The 20,197-nt window shown below is 36.6% G+C and overlaps 1 protein-coding gene across 4 annotated transcripts in view; it reads left to right on the top strand.

Moving 5' to 3' along the window:
• LOC134677630 (dorsal-ventral patterning tolloid-like protein 1) overlaps positions 1-20,197 on the top strand; it is a 135,625-nt gene that overhangs the window by 62,609 nt on the left and 52,819 nt on the right. The window contains exon 1 of one of the 4 annotated variants that reach the window (XM_063536112.1): positions 5,085-5,323. The exons of the other annotated variants lie outside the window; for them this stretch is intronic. The gene's annotated coding sequence lies outside the window, so the exon portion shown is untranslated. Of the gene's footprint in view, positions 1-5,084; positions 5,324-20,197 lie in introns of those variants that run through there. 4 annotated transcript variants of the gene reach the window in all.

The raw sequence follows: 20,197 nt of genomic DNA, 5'->3' as shown, positions 1-20,197 counted from the left end.
ATTTTTTTCTTATACCTAGCTATTGTCTAAAAAATGCCGTGTTATGTTGTGAAAAAAGGCACTGGAACTAATAATACCGTAGCAGTTTAAAACTTTGCCCTTTTAATATAACTTTGCCAACTGCGTCACATTTGAGTAAAAGCGAAATATTAACTTAAAAATTGTTAGAGTTATACTTTCTTTCTAATCTGTGTCTTATACCTAATAATATTGCTGGAAAAACTGGCCTATTGATTGACGCGTATCTAACTTCAGAATATAATTATATTCTCTTCGGTATTAAGAATAGATTTTTAAATGAAATAGAAACGCACCTTACTTACGAAAGTTATGGTGACGCACTTTGCGTTAATTACCCACCACCGAGTGCCAATTAGGAGTATACGGCCTGAGGACACGGTTTATTGTTAATAACCGTTTCGTTTATAATCTCACTCAGGTTTATGGTTAAAGGATTTTACCGTGGCGCTCTGCGAGCGGGCTACGGGGAAAGGTTTCTTAATGGCTCATCTATAAATACTTACGGCTCGATTCGGGAAATGACTTAGAGATTAACTAGATACGATATACTAAAGATTTGTGACGTTCCACGGCAAAAGGTACCTTATGTCGGCTGGCGCTTACGTCGCATAGCGCCGCAATAATATTGGAGCGGCGTTAATAAAGCGAAAGCGCCAACCGCCATAAGGTACCTTTTTCCGTGGGACGTCACATATCTTTACTATATCCTATCTAGTTAATCTCTAATTCATTTCCCGAATTGCGCCGTTAATACTTAATCGAGGCCGTACATAATGATTATAATTTGTTGTTGAAAACGCAAAAGCCTACATTGAAATTTGAGGCATTGTTGTTGGACATATTTACATGTTTCCTGTAATGTAGGAGCAAAAACCAGGGATAAATAAGAAAAAAACTGAAGCATGTAGTTGTATAAAGTACCTACTGATACAAAAACGTGATAGCTAATCGTAACAGCAAGAGGGACTCGTACTGTCGGGGACCCACACATGGGTAACAGTGAATCTTTCTCCACTTTTATTTGATTTTCTTCTTATTTTATTTCTAGCTTTCCTTACATCTTTTTTCATCCAGGCTTAGATTAGGCGCCAGAGATGTGAAAAATACTTTATAAAAAGTATTTAAATACAAAATACAAATACTCCCTTGATGCATCTATTTCAAATGCAAAATACATAATAGTTTTTGAATTTGTATTTAAATACAAAATACGAAATAGGTATTTTCAAAATACTTTTTAAAAATACAAATACTTTGCGATAAAAGGTACTCTGAGTAGTGAATACCTAGTCTGAATTAAAAAGTATTACTTACTCGGAATTTCCGAGTTGAAAAGACTCTCTTTATTCTTTGAAATCAATCCTCTATCTATAGTGCAAATTTCTAGTTGTTTGCTCATATTAACCGGTAGGATGTATGGATGATGGTTTTTAACGGCCAACTTTTAAAGCATTAATTTGTAATGTTTTACAGCTAGTATAATGCATCTCGTTAGTGTGATGAAAACGTCTCGTTTGTGTTTCACCAGGGCAGAAAAGTTTGTTCTCCTCTCGTGCCTTGAAACACTCGCAACACTCAAGATTCCACTTTTTAACCACTCACTACGCTTGTGGTCATGTGCGTCGTTACTAAACAGATTCCATATTAAAATAATGAGTTGCCAGGATTGTAACATCAGAAGAGATTGTAACTCCTACCTACATTACCTACCTACTATAAAGTATTTTGTATTTTGAAAATAGAAAATAGGTCCCAAAAACTATTTCAAATAAAATACAAAATAGTTTTCTTCAAAAGGTATTTAAATACAAAATTCAAAATAGGTATTTTGCATTTTGTATTTGCATTTTAAATACAAGTATTTCAATTAAGTCACATCTCTGTTAGGCGCATCTACAGCTTTTACAAAAAAAAGATTCACTGTGACCCACTCTCTCCTACATAATGAGTGAATAATTTTATGGTCCATCTCGTCTAGAACTGAATCGGTTTCTCATCTCACAATGAATATATTTTCGTAAAGTACTTGTATATATTCGTATCACGTACGAGTCAATTTGTGAGAAGCTGTTACCATTCAGTAAGGATATATGTATACTCACCTATACCTATAGGCGGCTACAAATTATTAAAACATCACATCAAAAAGTCTAATGACTTACGTTTAAATATACCATGTAGGTATAATTAGGTTCCTTACATATGTGTATTACTCTAAGCTTACAAAATGTCTATTTGAAGAAGATGAATCTGTAACCGCGAAACTTTTAGCAAAATTTGCTGAGCTCATGTTAATTAACCCAAGCTGTTTTCATTAGATATTAAATATGTTCACATTTGCAGCACGCTTTATTTACTTAATAAACAACTCGCAGTGGGCTCGTTAGCAGATTAAGGCACTGGTCCCACCGCGAGCTAGTAAGCTATGAGCTATCGGCTATAAACACGAACAAAAGATAAGTACTCCCGTGTAAATAAAAGAGACACGGCGATATTTATAGTTACTCGCCGTGCGGTGAGCTAGCTTATAGCTTACTAGCTCGCGGTGGGACCAGTGCCTAAGCGTTCACATATTATTTTGTCTTTAGCGTACCCAGAGGTGAAAGAACATTGGTGATACAAATTTTCACAATCTTGGCAATTTTGAAATATATTTCGAAACCAGGGGGCCAATTTTTGGATATCGAGCGCTCGATTTCCTCACTCGAAAGTTTGTGGAAAACGGCGAACTGTTAAATTTTGATATATGAGCAATATATATAGGGAATCTAGTTGTATTCAATTCTATTAGAGGACTTTAAATGCCTAATAGTAAAGATATTTTGACGGGATAATCACGAAATCAAGCACTCGAAATTCAAAAATCGGCCCCCTGGATCTGAACTTCGGGTAGGTGCAATTTTATAAATATTATCTTTTGTGTTACTTGAAATTATGAAGCTAATAATATTTATGTAGCTCGGCTCCACTAGTTGAGAAATTTATCTAAAAGCTAAAAGTGATAATTGAATTAGACTGATATGATTGCGGACGCATGTGCATGACTGCGCGAAATGCCGGTGGCGGTTGACAGCATCTACCCTGGTAACGGACGTAATGATATTACGACGGTAATCGGATCGTGGAAATTTGTGCGGCCCGAAAATAAATAACATTAAGGTTTATTGTCTATCATAGATCCATCTTCCAGGACGTGTGTTACATATGTCTTGTTTTATAGTACATTATTGTCGAGGCTCGGAAGTAGCTACTTGCAGGCTGAGGATTCGTTTTAAACGGACGACCTTGGGAGTCCGTTTAATTGAATCCGAAGCCAGCAAGTAGCCTTCCAGCCGAGTCATATATAGTGCTTTTCTCAAAAATGCTGCAAGAAATATAAATATCATAGAAATATTTTACAAAAGCAACGTTCTTACATATATATTTTGACAGAAAAAGCCCTAGCCGCCTTTTTATTTTTTTTTAATAAAAAAATAGAAGTGTATTTTTCTGCCAAATATACGCCAACCTATTTGAGACATCTAAATAGTCGCGGTACTAATCATCTGTTTGGCTGTTTAATGGGCCTGTGCCTTCATTTGATATGGTCATTTCAACTTTTAAAAAGTTTGGAACTCGACAAATAATGGAATTTGTATGCAACATTGCAGTCCCAAAATCGAGACTGCAATGTTTTTAACTTTTTAATTTTTGACTGACCATAAACTACGCGCTTCGCGACCTATTTTTTAGACGGCAAAGTCGACTTTGCCGTCCATTTTTGAGAAAAATATATTAACTACATAATGAACTATCACGTTCTTGTTATGATAACTGAGCTAAGCCATAAAATAATTTATTTAATTGAAACAAATCTGTAAACGACTCTGGACAACAACATTTAATTTATTTCCGACACTCCTGCTCGCTTTTATCTTTGTTTACTACACAAACTTTCTTATAGAGATAACTGGCATTGTCACTGGCCATTTGTCACTCTCACTCGGCTGTTTATTGATTTTATCGACCCCTAGAAAAAAACATTTGCGTTTGTCTACGAGCATCTCGGCGGCCAGCGCATTACCATAAAGTTTCGCTGTTTCAGATTGAACTCACTCGACCGTGAATGAGAAAATGAGAATCGGCTGATGATTCCTTGTTCTCGTTTTATGAATAATTAGAACGTGTCTGTAGCGCTAAGTTCTTTGAAATGAAAATTGCTACAATGGATTGTAGATAAATATTCACAAAAACAACCGAGTTTAAAAAACGAATAAATATAAAACTATAATAAAATAGGTATATTTGACTATGGTCTGGCATTACTAAAACAGGACACATTGTTTCATTGCGGATTTCTATTAACGATAATCGCGACCAGATCCACTTCAAGAGTGTTTATGAGTTACATAATACCCCAAGAAAATGAATGGCAAACCAAACGTGAATTACGCGACGTTGTGAGGAATTTTGTTCTAGCCTCAAAACAGGCAGTACCTATCTTTAAACAGTACATGCAGGTTTTCAAGGCGTGAAAACGAGCGTATACCAACCATCTTAATGACCTATAGCGGCTGTTCTTCGAGTCTCGAGCCGTCTAATTGGGATCACGACGCACAACATCCGTCGAGGAAATGGCAGGCGAAATTGAATTACGCTGAGCGCATTTTAATTTCTGAATACCTAATCATTGTAATAGTTCCTCGGTCTCATTTAGTAAATAGGTAGATAGGAGTAGGTATTTTACTCGTATAGGTAATATATAACTCGTATAGAATGTTAATGAGGTGTCCAAATGAAAACTTCTGTGTAACTTTTCTGACAGTTGGTATCGGTTGGATAATTTATGATTTCTGTCTGTATTGATAGCAAATCCCGATACTATCTGTCAAGAATCTATTATCGTACCTACCGTCCATTAATGAGTATGCCGTGTATAAAGAGCTATAAAAGTAACCGATATATTATCTGTAAAGTGGTGTGGTAGAAACGCGACAATAAAAGAAAGAATAGATTTTATCAAAACAGTACTTCGGTATTTAAAATTGAAATATATAAAAATATATATAAAGAGTGAAAAGGGTTTGGTTTTCGAAATACAAGTGGTTAGTCGGTATCATTAGCGCGCCAGTTGTCGGGGCGACGCTTGCAGCGGCGCGCGCGTGCGCCGCGCGGGGCGCCACCAAGCTGGGCGAGCACGCGGCCATGCTCGCAGTCGCCATCTGCTGCATCCTGGTGCTGCTGCTGGTCTTCATCATCCTCATCATTGTGGTCGGACAGAACATCGAGGCGAAGGGCGGCTCCTAGCGGAGGCGGACGAGAGGTAAATTCATTGTTGTTTTTGTAATATACTCTGGCACAGCCGCTTTGTCAGTAGAAAGAGGCGGAAAATTTAAAATATGTACGTGCGAAGAGTTTATCTCCCATAGAATTTCGAGTTCTTTTCTCCTCACAAGTTGGGTGTGTTTTACCTACCTACTGAGGACGGTCAAAGCTTAGGTACTTACATGAGATCTACGCTTGTGCTATCAGCACATTTTACGGGATTTTATTTTTATATCTGGTTTTAGTATGTACTACTAGTATAATAATAGTGTTACTGTGATGCCTCGGGTTGAAAACTAAAATCACATGTGACGGAGAAAGCTGATAAAATACCTTTTAGCACCCTACTAAAATGTTGTTAAAGGGGAGTACAAGATAAAACCATCTCGAATGTTGTTCCTATAATGGAAAATGAAAAAAGTTTTTCTTTTCTCACCTTTTTATTTTCCACTGGATTCCTTTTATTCGCGGCAAATCTATTGTTTTGAGTCAGGCCCCAGCCTGCGAAGTAAACCGGAGATTGGCGGCGGGGATCGCGCGGGGTGTTGCTTCAAGTCTAGTCTAATTAATTTACCTACTCTGTTACGATCCTCGACCCGCTTGCCTTCTTATTATCGCCCTACTCTATTAGCGATTTGTTTAATTTACTGAGAATCATTTTGCAATGAAGACGATTCAAAGGGATGTTTTACTTAACGGTTACAACACTGTCCATTATTTATCAATTTTCGTGTTTGAGATATTTAATGTTATTCTTTAATTTTTAATAGCATTCTAGTCATTTTATTAAAAAACATACAACGAAGAAACTTTTTTCGACATGTTTACTGAAATATAAATTAGGATTACAAAGAATTTAGTGTTTTGTCCCCTTTTGTCAGAATGCTGGGTCGTTGGTAAATACGCGCCCTAAAATCTGCGTTGCTTGGCCGAATATGCGGGTTTAAAAAGCTTTGTGGGCAAAAATGCTTTATGGCGTGGTCGGTGTATACCGCGTCATACTCGGCGACACGCCGATCAATCTCTGCCACCCTTCCTATATTATATTGGTTAAGTAAAGTTTATATAGGTACCTACCGTTAATGCGTTTTTTACCTTGCTTAAATATTTCGTGAAAGGACTACGGACTCTTTTTCATTAAGAAAGGTTTTACTTACGTATACACATTTTATATAATTCTGATAGTGTTATTTAAAAGTGCATAACCGATAAAGAAATCTATCGTCTTTCTTAAAGTAAATAGTTTCTATCCCATGTTTGTGGCCTTTTGCAATCGTTTGACGAAATCAAATAGCTTATGAAGAGCTTTCATGACCGGTTTTACATCGTACTCCCGTTTATATTGTACGGTAGGAGACAAAGAACATCGCATAATCCAAACAAACAAGAGGCTTAGGCACTCAGGAGAGGATAATATCCTTAATAATGATAATGAGGCTGCTATCCGCTAGATCAGCGACATCAGCGGGCCCGATTCGGATTTTGAAATAGACATCTATTAGAATCTTTTAGACATCACCAAGATACGATAACGATATGTTTAAGATCTAACCTGTCAAATTTGACATTTGCGCGATTCTGGAGACACTCTTGAACGATTTCCACAGGATATGACTTAGAGATCCAATTCACATCTAATAGATATCTTACTCTATCTAACGTAGAAGTGACATTGGTTGCTCGAATTGCGCTGCAAAAGAGAACTAGTTGATATCTAAACTATAACGTATCTAGAATGGATATAGTACGTGTTCTCTCTTGTGAATATCTTGAAGTTCGAATACGGCAGAGCGTCGTGCGTAGGTAATTAACACTTTCAAGCTGCTCTCGTCGGCTCCTGCCGGCTGGGCCAGCGTTCCTCATTCATTAACTTTTTAAACAGCGATGAATATAATATCGTTGCAATAAAACTTTATGCTTAGCGTGGTCGCCTTGTTGCAAAGAAAATATATTTTTTGAATAAGTACGTTAGTTTCGATTGTCTTGTAGGTAACTATGAACCTACACCTGTAAAATAGAGATTCGACACAGTTTTAACCACATTAGTATAGATTGATAGCTAACCTCCTAAAATACCTATAGAGCAAAGTACCTTTAGTTACTTTGCTATAACTATGTTTTCTTCATTATTTGATCCGGGTATCTGGCAGTTGTTAATCTGTGGAAGTCCAGATCTGGTAGTAAAAATAAAGTGTGTCACATTATGTAAAGGGGATTAGTTGCTCTCACAGGTTGCTGTATATATGTGCTTATTGTATACTAGGGTGGTCCAAAAAAATTTTTTTTTTAAATTCCTTTCTCCACCAGCTTCTTTTCGTTTGATTAGACTTAAAACGGCGTTGTATAAAAATTTAGAGAAATCGGGTAATGTTTAGGGGTTGCTATGATTTGACGCTTTTTTGGAATGTAGGTACAGAAAAAAGTAGACATTTTTGTAAGGAGCACACTTTAATTAGACATTTTTATATGAAAATGAACATGAAAAAAAAGAACATGAAATAACATTAAACTATACTAGTATATTAATTAATTATTTACTAACTTCACTCGGATCCTTATCACCAGAACTTATTTTGAGGATGTTAGATTTTGAAGCTACGGGGTATTTCTTCCTATGCAGATCGACGACGCGGATAAGGTATTGCTTCTGTTCTTCGTTTTTTGTAATGCTTGAATTAATTTTTTGGATCAAAGCAATACCTCTTTCTGCACAGTCATTTACAACTTTCATTTGTTGTACCTACCTTTTTCTGCAATTTCTGCATATCGACATAAGTTTGATCAGTGTGCCAGTGTGACGGGTCTTTTACTAAAAATGCTTCAGATTTCTCTCGACCATTGCTAAAGCTACATCTGTGCCAGCCATACTACAGCTTGTTGTATCTTTTCGTTGCATGGTGAGAAATATCTTATCTTCTTCGTTTTGCATTATGTTTAAAGCGTCTTTTGCAGCTATATTAAAAAGCTCTAAAAGATCAGATGTAAACAGCGCCTCTTTAACACGACATGACTAAATCAGTTTTAATATATTTTTTTAAAAGGCTGTATGCATCTCAGAGCTTTCTAAATGTTCCTTCTGCAGTGTCAATTATTTGCGTGGGAATCCTGGCTTTTGCCCAAATTGCTAGAACAGATTTCACCGTATTTTTAATGCTTTGTTTCACGGACTTCTTCTCTTCTAAATGATGAAAGTGAAATCTTCTGAGCACATCACCTTTAGACGGAGGTCTCGCATGAGATATTGATTCTGTTGGTTTTCCAATTAACCACACTGCCGCTGTAGCCCTAGTTGATAGGTTATAGGTTATAGGTTATCGCGGGCTTGTTTTCCGCAACTCGACGTCTATTATTGCGCCTATTTTGCGTGATGGGATGGCGGCACTATTCCTGCCAACCCAACTCCACCAAGAAGCCTAGCAGACCCTTAATGTTGCCGACGACTTCTGGGAGAGACCCCGGTGAGCCGAGGTGTTGTGCCCGGTATTTTGCCACCCCCGGGCATTCGAGAATGACGTGGGCGGCTGTCTCCTCTGCCTCCATGCATGCTCTGCAGAGGGGCTATCTGTAACACGTAGGGTTAATAGGTGTTTGTTAAATGAGGCGTGTCCAGTTATTGCCCCAGCTAAAAGCCGGAGCTGTGGTCTCTTCAGCTGTCGAAGCCTCCGCGACAGATTGGGGTTGAGTGTCGGGAGGGCTTCCTTCGCCTGCCTGCATGTGCCTAGGTTAGACCAATATTGCTGGTGTTTTAGCCCTAGTTGATACGGAACTACTAGTCGATGCCATATTTCACTAGTTCTCAAACGGTCCATGCAATTAATTACGCATATCGATTTATCATAAACTTATACCAGATACTTAATATATCATAACGCAAGTAAGCACAACAAAAAATACTTCTTTCACTTACGCAAGTATTAATAAGAAATGAAACAAATAACGAAACAGGGTAATTAGGGTAAACCTCGTTAAGATTAGGTACTATTGAAATTGGCCGTTGCGGGTACTACGCTTTTCAGTGAATTTTACTACTTCCAAATCATAGCAACCTCTAAACGTTGTCCTAGAAGGCTCCATTTTGGTACATATAAGTTTCGTTCATAGTCGAATAAGAAAACACTGGTGGAGCCTGAAAAAATAAAACAATTTTTTTTTTCATACATTTGTGGACCACCCTATTGTATACCTCCAGGGCAAGGGGCCATCGAGTACCTATATAGTGATCGTGAGTATTCCAGCTATTTTAACGTTCACTGAAGTTCCAGTAACAGGAACTACAGTCAACGTGCACAATGGGTGTGGAAATTAGATTAATATTTCATTTTCGTGTAGTTAATTGAAAGGAAATAGAACGTTTCCGCATATAGGCACTCACGCACTTCGTGTACCAATTTGGCTTCATCTAATATTTAGAGCTTGAATTTACGCTAAAATAGCTCGTGAGTCAAGTAAATAAACGTCAGTTTAAGTTTACTCTACCCAGTTGTCGAAACACCTGGATTATTGCTTTTCTGTGTATACAGTGTCGATAGGACTATAAATAAACTTGATATGCCGGATATTAAGTTAACGTTTAAATTGGGAAAATATTTTTTACGTAAAAGGTTGTGGAATGGATACGATCGGCTATTTTCTCCATTTACGTACTTAAGTATTAATTCATTCTTGGTTTGAGGGTAGACAAAATGTTATTGTGACGTGTAGGGAGAAACCAGAATATGGCATTTTTGTGGCTTCACAATGGTCTCATGCTCCACGATGGTCCAACGATGCAAAGTAGGTAACTTAAAAATATCAGGAATTTTAGAGAGCAAGAATGCTTAGTTGTAAATTCACATTTTTTTTATTTCACCTATGAGGGAACATGAAAAAAAAGAAGGGATTTATTGGTAGTAGCAGGGTTGGGCAGTATTTCAATTACATGTATTTGAAATACGTATTTGAAATACATTGTAGTATTTTGTATTTGTATTTCAAATACTACCTGGAAAAGTATTTTGTATTTGGTATTTCAAATACTGCACTCACATGTATTTTGTATTTTGTATTTCAAATACTTCAAGCTTCAAAATACATTTCTACAAAATACATTTTATTAAATTCTATGATCCTAAAATGGAACGTTTTTTTTTAAAATATAATGTACAACTTGTACGAGGGCAAATATGTACCATGCGCGAGTTATTCTGCGCGGAACTTTTCGTCAACAGCCAGGGGATAGAGTCATTACAGTAGTTTCCGTCCATGCTCTAGTTTTCGACCACTTGACAGATAGGCAAATAATATATTTCATTTTTAATTTACTATTTGCAGCAATGTAGGTTTATATTCAAATTTCGTCAAGTGGATGAAAACTAGAGCTGGACGAAAACAAGCGCAATGACCCTATACGTTTTTAGGAAAGGATATTCGTTAAACAAACTAAACGATTAGACAAAAAGAATTAAAAGTATTTTGTATTTTGTATTTGAAATACATTATTTTAAACACTGTAATTTGTATTTTGTATTTCAAATACCAGTCACCAAAGTAGTTTGTATTTGGTATTTCAAATACTTTTAAAAATGTATTTTGTAATTTGTATTTGAAATACGTGGAAGCCAGTATTTTGCCCAACCCTGGGTAGTAGTAACTAAATAACTAAATATATATAAAGCGCACCTATTCGTAACGTTTAAATGCACGTTTCTTTCTGTTCCCCGAATTTGCACGCAATTGTTTACTGGTTCGGTTCGGTATTAAATCTGTATTAGTAACATAGCATACAGTGAAATCCGCTTATAAATGAAGATTTCGTAGAGTCCCTAACGTCGTGGCGTCTCAAGTGGAAAAACCTATTAAACATGATAAAATGTATAAAAATAATTTGCAAGGACCAGTGTAAAATAGCGTATTTAGGAAATCGTAATAATTGGGAACGTATTAAGCGGGTTCGAACGTAATAGATATGTTAAAAAACTTACTATCATTAATTCATCAGAAAGGTACAATAAAAATCAAAAGAGGATACTCAGTATAGGATGAATGACACTAATTTCAAAAATGATTGAAGTGAACTTATATGCTTGGATTGTAACACTACTAACTACATAGTAAGACAGTGTCATCGCTTTCCAACTCTTATAAAAACAAAGTACCTATCGGAACTTCAAGACTTTGTCGATTCAAGGTACAAACAAGGACTCAGATACCACAACTGCGAGTGGCGCCACTCGGTAATATACATGATAGGTATACCGGGTGTGGCCTGTAATATGAGCCAAAAATGTAATTGTTGGCTGTACTCCTCATACTGATCAACATTTGTTCGACGACTTTTAAAAATAACTTGTGGTTTGATTTTTAATACACTTTAAACTTTATTCTAAGACGCAATGTATTGCGAATCTTGTTATGTTTAAGGCGTGACAAGCAACGTCAATCACAAAGATATGGCGTGGCGATGGCGTCCATTGAAGATAAATAATATTTATGTTGTATGAAAAATAGGGAGTCTAAATACTTCATAATTTTTAAAAGTTGTTGAACAAAAGTGTCAACGTTTGACGAGTACAATCTATGTTTAAATTATTTGCTCATGTTACAGGCCACATCCGGTATATCCTACATTAGGAACATAATATCTCATCGTAATAATTATGTAGGTAGTTGAACGTCCGGTTGAATAAACGCAAGCCATGTCGTCTGTCTGCCTTATTGGATTTGGGAGTCCCTCATCCGTTATTTTGACATTTATTTCTCTAATAAAGATACCACATTCGTTTTGGCTGAAATACACACTAGGTACCTAACAGTACCTAACTAAAAACCTTCTTTCACATTCTTATCATTTTATTTTTGATGACAAATGTATACTTAATTAATATGTTTTCAGCTTAGTGATAGCGTACACTACAACTACAACGATCTCGGCATAGCAATGTACAAATTGCAGAAATGTTCTCGGAAATTTCAGAGAAATTACATGAAAGAAACTTAGAAAGTTCTCTGTGAGAATGTTCCCATGAGAACTTTAACGTTTTGTGTAATATATAATATTACACGCCACACCACATCATTTACTGTTGTAAAGCGGGCAGGCGAAATATTTAAAATGGCATGTGTCTACGTCGGTCTTGACATGATTATTTATTATTTATTTATTTAAACTTTATTGCACAAAACATAAAAATAATGTACAAATGGCGAACTTAATGCCTAATGGCATTCTCTACCAGTCAACCATCGGGCCAAACAGAGACATGTAAAAATGGTGCAAGGAGAACAGAGGCATTTATTAGAGCATTGGAAAACAACTGAACAACGAACAACTAATAATTCTGATAAACTACATATAGAATACACAAATAAATATACTAGAATATATATAATTAATATACTACTACATATTTCATACATTAAATTATTATTATATTAGATTAGATTGTTTATTAAATTTAAGTTCCAGAGAATCTTCTTCATAGAAGTTTCGCAACTTAAGAAATTTCTCCTCGGTGCATTGCTATCTCGGCATGTATTAATTACTTATTAAGAAAATATTAATGACTTTATTACCTACGTGGGTTATAAGTAATTAATATGTTCTACAGGATAAAACATGTACCTACCATGTAATATGTAGCTACATACACCGCGTAATTGGCTTCATGCATGAAGTTTAAATTTCAATCTAATATTTATTATTCGGATGATTGTTACTATTATATCATGTTACAAATGCATTTCCGTTATTAAATTATCATTTAATTGTTTAAAATAATAAATAAAAAGTACAAAAATTTGCCCGCGAAACGCAACGCCATTGGTCGAAACGTCACGTGACGTCACTCGTTGAGTTTAGTGTCATTTTATTTACGCATTAAGCATGTGACCCCATATTAGATCCCATACACTGCATGTGATATTTCTGAAAACATGAATAATAAAGATATCTTTTATTTATAATTTTTATAACCATGAAACTTTGTAAGTGTCTGAACGGTTAGTGCTGTCATCTAACATGTCATTGTCATGCGCACGGGATACTCAAAGCGCGCCATTTCAATTTTATCAATGCAAAATATCCAAACAACAAAGCGGTGGAAATTTAAGTGAAATAGAAAATATAAGTATTTATCAAAGAAAACGACGCCACCGAGACGATGACGGACAGCGGGTTTGTCAAAGCGCAATCGGACAATCTACCACACATAGATGCTTTCATGATGTCTGCATATTTCGCCAACAATAAAAATTTCGTTTCCGCTGAGATGAAAGGAAAGAAAGCTGAAATGTAAATATAATAATATAATGAATTTTACTGTGTGTGTGTGTGTGTAAAGCTTAAAGTGATAGCAAATGTATAGTTACCATAATAAATAACCTATAAACTTTGTATGTATATTTTGCTTTGAAAACGCAAAGGACGAGTAACGTTTTATGAGCATGTATGTATCAACATTGTTGTAATTTTACAACAATGAAAAGTAGTTTGGGGTTTAGTTTTCCTCTTTTCATAAGTTTACACCATCGTTTGCGTACTTTCGCATCTCTTGCCACATCAAGAAATGTTTTCTCGGGTGCATTCATGGTAGTGTTTCTACACATTGGTACTAAACAATACCAATTAGAAGTATAAAATGTTTTTTTAGGTTCTTCCATGTTATTAACAACAATACAACGAATAAACACAGAAAGAGCGGAGTTGTTTGCATAAGTTTCATAGAACAGTAAATAATAACAAACGTCAGTTAGTTCACGAGTCCAACGCGTGACGTCATCGCGTCATCGAGAATTCGCGCCAAAAATTATGAGCGTTTCAACCGCTCAAAATTTTTCAACATTTTAAATATTTTTTAATAAAATAATGGGAAACTTTATAAAATAATTTTTATATTTTCCGGTGTTCAAACGATGTAAATAATGATTTGAAAAATTAAAATAAAATCACGCATGTAGCTAATTGTTAACCTCTCAAATATACCTACCTCTCGATTTGCATACCCTTCCTAACTGTTTGGGAACTTTAGGTTTGATCTTAACATATTGGAGCTTCTATTGTTTACCTCAAATATGTATAAAGGGCTTGGGGTCAAATTAGCAAGATCGGGATTGGTGTGGAGATTGCTGACTTCGGCGTAATTAGAAACTTCGGGATCTGGGGTGGAGGAACTTATTGTGTAGGTAAGGATAAGCATTCACGTTGCTTATAAGTATCTAAATACAATTTGAACATTCATTCAGTGCTGTTAACTCCCAATGGAGGTAATTTAAAAGTAAAAACAAGTACTCTACATATGTATGTACTTGAATAGAGCATATTTTTAGTGTTTTACATCCTTGTATACAAAGTTCTAGAAACTACTTTAAGTATCAAGTAGTGAACATATAGTGTAAAGAAACATTTGATAAGCATGCTCGCAAATGGTCCGGGACGTTGTGTGTTGCATAGGCGGTCTTGTTGCAGCATCAGCATTGCTTTACGTTTACGTCCGCCTGTCGTCTCTCTTGACCCATCTTGTTATATAAGACATAGGAATGTGTACTTTCATATTACGAGTACATAATTATTGAGAATTATCGGTTTGCTTATTCCTGAAGACGAAGGTCGGACGAAGGTGGTTAGTAGGTAATTAGGTATATTGTTATTTAAATAGGTTCTCATAATTTCGGTTTGTTTTAATGCCAGCTTAGGACATGGCAGTCATGTGGCCTTAAAATGAAAAGTGGCTAATTATTTAAAAAGCGTTGACGTAAGCGTATTAAAATATGAAAAGGGGCTTGCCTATGCTGCTTATGATCAATTTTATGTTATTACTCGTATCTTGCAATGTCACGAGCTATCAGAAAAATTATGTGGAATTCCGGTTCAACTGATGAAAATGCGTTGAAAACATTAAAAGATTAGAAAAGAAGCAATAATGAAGGTAGGATTGACTTTTACTATTTCATTAGCACAAGTCGTAATATAGGTGAATAGAGTTCCTACATAAGTGTACTGTACCTACCCTATCTCACTACAGTCAGTGGGCTCTTGAGCGTTCGCGTTGTCAGTGCCCGCGTATCGGCGAACCTATTACCCTGAAATATTCATAAGATGGATAAGCGGTGCTCCTCAAAAGGCTTTGAGATACAATCCTTGCATCGACTCAATGAAAGAGATTTCGCACCCCCATCTCTTTTATACTCGTTACTTCGCTCTGAAATCTACTTGAAAAACCTTAATGATGTTTCACTGGTACAAACGAATAGACGTCATGTATGACGTATATGAAAGACCCAATCGTGGAGGACTGGAGGCCTTGGTCACTTTTTCTTCCGTATATTTAGATTACTCTATACGTAACTAACTACATGTACCTAACTAAAACTGATTTTTTTAAATTAAGTAACCACTTTTGACAATAATCACTAATCACGTAGAAAGTCTAAATTATGTATTTAATAAGGATATTAAATACATAATTCAGACTTTATTTATATATAGGGTGGACCCTCTAACAATAAATATATAATAAAATCTTAAAAAATACTTATCACAAAAAATATTCTGACCATTATCGATTGAGTGAGTTTGTTTCGATAAGTAAAATAATATTTTTTTTTTGTGTTTGTATGTGACGTTTTTATATAACCCTTCATAATATGTACGTGCCCCGACAAGCACTTTGCGGGTTTTTTTAAATTATTTTTTGGCATTAAAATTGCATGGCCTATATTTGTATTTAGTAGCTAATGTGCTAGATATAAGTATGTTACAGACATATTTGGATATAATTACGGCTCAATATGAAAAATGGGACGTTGGAGACCGTCGCTTTGTAACTTCTTTCTTCATAGTACAACCCGGATGACCCTCTCATTCATTCTATACACTGTGTTACGCGACCGTGTTTTTTTCGATTTAGCGGCTCTTTGTGTACTTTTTGAGGGTTTTTGATGAAAGGTTGATGAAAATAGGTACATTATTTTTGCTTTGATTTTACTGCGCAACTTATATGCACTGTACTATAGAACAAGTTTTGGTCGACACTTTCAATTGTGAAATAATGTTTTATTGTCGTTGCAACAGATTAGGTTAGGTTTAACGACTTGGTTTATTTGGTGTATTGTAACAAACAGGCCAATCCGAGTTTTAGATATTCGATACTGAAGAAAGTCACTATTGACACTGACCGATCAGTATCATACACGAGATCGTATAACCAGAACACAAATTGGCCTGAAATAAGTTGATTCGTTCGTTGATTGTTATTAGGAGTGGGCGATGATTGCTACAATGTAGCGGGGTAGCCAGGGGGTAGCGCGGAGGCCTACGGGCACGTTTTCGAATTACAATAACAATCGGCTCATTCTGTGTAGGTAAACAATGTAAACATAGCCCGCAGTCAATTTACCTTACCTGTTTTCATCTCTTGTTTGTTTGGACAGTCGAATTTAAAGAGCCATCTAATAATTTATATTATAGCGCCAAAAGCGCCATAACTTGGTAAATGGTATCCATCTTTCCAATATCGTTGTCAGCTAATTTCGGAGTCTACTTACATATTAGGTACTTACTCAATAAAATGCCTTAGGTACCAATTTTTGCTACGATTTTTCTGTCGAATTAATAAGCAGAGTCTGTGATAACGTGATATTTTTGAGATAATATTTGCGATCTCATCTTTTTTGTAATGCCATATTCATTCAAATCCTTTTAACAACGGTCTCGTAGCAAGGGTAACGTGTTTCTTAAAATATAAATGTATGTAGGTACATTATTAAAGATATACGACCCGATTCGAACAATGCTTAATAAGAAGTCACAACAGTCAATCATGTACATACAGTCAAAAAATTAAATTTCCTACCCATTTTGTACTTTGTCACAGTGGCAATAGTATGAGGTCTCTAGCAACTTTCACATTGGTTGTCACTGTTACAAGGTACGAAATGGCTCGGAAATTAAATTCTTCGACTGTACCAAGACGAAGTAATCTGTGCTTATCACCCTGCCTAATGCCACAATGAGGTCCCTTGGTGCCGGAGAGCCCTCGAATGCGAGAGCTAAACAACACGGTGTTGTCACCGTCATCTTGCGCTACATCTCATTTTTCGCTGCGTCGTTATTTTCCAATGACCCAGTTCCGGGTGATCTAAATATTTGGTTATAGATTACAATTATTTGTCCGTCAACGGACAAATCAATCGTCACAGATCAATCTGTGCACGATGCACAACGCCAATCTAAGCTGCCGGTCGCCTTCATTGCCACGAAACCCGGGCCCGCTAAAATGGTAACACCGGGCTAGGGGTCGCGGGTTTGGATAACGGCCGGTTGCGATAAAGCTGGCCCATACTTGACGCACAGCCGTCCATACCAAGACGGTGATTGACCGCCCCAGGCTACACGGTGGGGCGCGATTGGAAGCAGTTACCAAAGCTTATGGCTCCTCTACACGATGGGCCAGCGCCGGTCACTCCAAGGGACGCAGCCATGCGGTAGAATGAGATAGCAATATCACTTGCTCCCTCTAACGCATAAATGCGTCCCTTGGACTGGCCGGCGCTGGCCCATCGTGTAGAGGAGCCATTAAATGCGGACGAGACCTCTCACACCCTTCCACAGGAAGGGTGTCGAATGACTTACCTACCTAATATAAAAATGGACGTTTGCCTAACACCTATATTATTATTGAAATATTTTATTATATGAAATATTTAGATCAATAAAAAAAATCTCAGTTCTGTTAGTTTACTCTTCTCAATTTTGCATACAAGTGTAGGTACTTATAAAATCCTGAATAATGCTTTAATTACACATTCTTTGCAGTTTTATTTATTTATATTGTTTAAATTACGAAACTGCAGTATAGATAGAGTTTTATACTGTCAAACCACTCATTTCTTGTTCTCTTCTTGAGAATTACCGTAAGTGGGTATGATATATTGTAATTTCATCCTACGTGGGTAGTCGTGAAGACAAGTTACGTATTCTCCACACAGCGAGTACGTGACGTGCGATGTGGCGACGATATTAAATCTCCCAAGCGGTGAGAGACTAAAAAGTTTCGACAGTTCGCAAAAGTTTAAACTGAATAAGGTAGGGCTTATTGTATTAGACTCCGTATTTTGGCTGCGGTTTTTCTCGAACGCCATTTGTCATTTATTTATTTTGATTAATTGAGACTACGTTGCGCTAAAATCACTTTTTGATCATCCAATATGATACAACCCGTAATTACCGCCATGAGTTTTATTGAAAAATACAGGATTTAATACAAAGTAAAAAGCGGAACGAAACATTAATGAGACCCGAGTCTTTTTAATGTTTCGTTCGGTTTTTAACTTTGTAATCGGGCCGATACGTAGTTTAAATTTAGTTGTTTCTATGAGTCACGCCAACGATATTGAACTGTTGGTCCGCCGAGAAGGCGAGCGTGTCAGTATCGCGGACCATCGACATTGACACAAGCACGGCGCTAATCGCGAGGGCTGTTGACCCATTAACCGAGGCCGCTAGACAAAAGATGCGCGACAATGCTCGACCTTGTGCGCCGCATCAGCGCATCACTTATTCGCTTCTGATGATGCGGTTGCTTCTTATTGGGTATCTAAACGACAATAATGCATACAATATAAATACAAATATCATTGACAACATTCTCGTTGTGGCAGCGCGTGCTACGAGCGTAAGCTACGAGCTATCATGGAAAATGCGTGTAGCGAAAAGCGACTACGGATTGAGCGACTACTGGCGGGTTGCAGGCAGTGAATGAGTTGAATCAGGATTTAATCGGCTTCTATACATCGTGTTGTTTTTATGTACCTACATAAGTATCTAATACATACTTAAACAGAATTATATTCAAGATGCCAGATAAGATAATGGAAAACGCATATTTAGGAAACGCATTATATTAGGATAAAAACTGGTGAATTGAACCGTAAGGAGAGTTTCCGTCAGTTGACCATATATATTTGAAAATTAATTAATGAATAATGACCAACCGTACAAGAGACATTCGGAAATTCAATTATTTGTTTACCGTGAGGCTGTTTAAAATTTAGAGTTAGATCAAGAAAACGTAAAAGTGACATTGGTTGCCCGAATTGCGTTCCAAAAGAGAACTAGTTGATATCTAAACTATAACGTATCTAGAATGGATCTAGTACGTGTCGTCTCTTGTGAATATCTTGAAGTTCGAATACGGCAGTTTGACGTTTAAAATAACGCTTGAACTGTGTGGGCTATCAAAATCTCTGCAGACTTTTTTGGTCTAACTCTAGTTAAATAACAGTGAAGTCAGAATCGGCCTCAGTATCCTCGTGAATGAATGACGTAAATGTTAAATGAAACAGCCTACCTAATAAATCGGAACGGAAACTATCTAAGTGGAAACTTGCATGAGAATTTTTTCATGAAAGATTTCCAGTAACCTCGGAATTTTTGAGAATGTTTTCCAACTTGCACATGTCATTGAACTTAGTCTACGAGCATATAAGTATATAAATTAATCGATGGGTAAAATTTCTCGTTGGTACCAATGTTTTTTGTAAACAAATCGGCCGTGGCGCAGTCCTCGACGCAAGTGTACTCCGCGCGAGTGCGCTCGCGTCGCGAGTGATTACCGTTCACTCCGCACTCGCCGCTCTCCACGCGTTACTACTGGAACTCGATTAGAGTTAACCTGCTACCTATTTTTATGAGAATATGGTTACAGGTGACATTCGTGAGATGCTTAACAGTATACCATACTGTTTACCCTATCTTATACCTTTAAACGAGCAATTCTTGTATATTTATTTATTTATGGAGGATTTGCGGGGGCGAAAAATCGATCTAGCTAGGTCTTATCACTAGGAAAACGCGCATTTTTCAGTTTTTATATAATTTCCGAGCGAAGCTCGGTCT

This window comes from Cydia fagiglandana, chromosome 2 (genome assembly GCF_963556715.1).
Source record: "Cydia fagiglandana chromosome 2, ilCydFagi1.1, whole genome shotgun sequence".
Taxonomy (NCBI): Eukaryota; Metazoa; Arthropoda; class Insecta; order Lepidoptera; family Tortricidae; genus Cydia; species Cydia fagiglandana.
The sequence above is the reverse complement of the archived record's forward strand: the minus strand, read 5'-3'. Positions and strand labels throughout refer to the sequence as shown.